This window comes from Aplidium turbinatum, chromosome 5, assembly GCF_918807975.1.
Source record: "Aplidium turbinatum chromosome 5, kaAplTurb1.1, whole genome shotgun sequence".
NCBI lineage: Eukaryota > Metazoa > Chordata > Ascidiacea > Aplousobranchia > Polyclinidae > Aplidium > Aplidium turbinatum.
In genome coordinates, this window is record NC_137476.1 from 29,080,616 (window position 1) to 29,081,286 (window position 671).

Below are 671 nucleotides of genomic sequence, written 5' to 3' on the forward strand. Positions count from 1 at the left end.
ACTTTATTATGCTGCCAAAATTGTCTACAGATTATCTGCTATAAAAAGACAATTCATAAAGGATATTATCAAGATCAAAAGCTGTATAGCCTGTATTTACTGCATTCAATATATTTAATATGCTTTGTTTTCATTAAAGATATGTAGGCTACATACAGTAGTGCAGTGTATGTTTTTCACAACATAAGGCGTCTTGCAAACCAAAAACGTAGCATAGAAGCCATTTTAGCATCTTGATACAGTGGATACTAGATAAGCCTCATGATAAACATAACCATATATTATTTTGTGCCCATTGCGACTACACATAGTACACTGCAGTCACAGATGTGATACAACCGACGGCAGAAAGCAGCGAATTAGCATCAGTCAATGGAAATCCTTATTTAGGATTTTAAAGATTAGGAACAAGATAAAAAATTCAACCACATACCACTGCATTTGATGTTCTTGTTCTTTCATATGAGAAGTTCTATCTGTAGACAATGTTTCATCCTGGTAAAATGTCTGGACATTTTTTGAGCAGCCACTGGTAGAATCACTTTGGTTGAGTAAAAATAACAATTGGGCAGTATTTGGTCTGCGGTTTGTTCTTCTGCACCAAAGTTGCATGACCCAGATGCTGATAGGCTTCATTTGTGCATTAAGGATCCGAAGCACCCAATGCATGT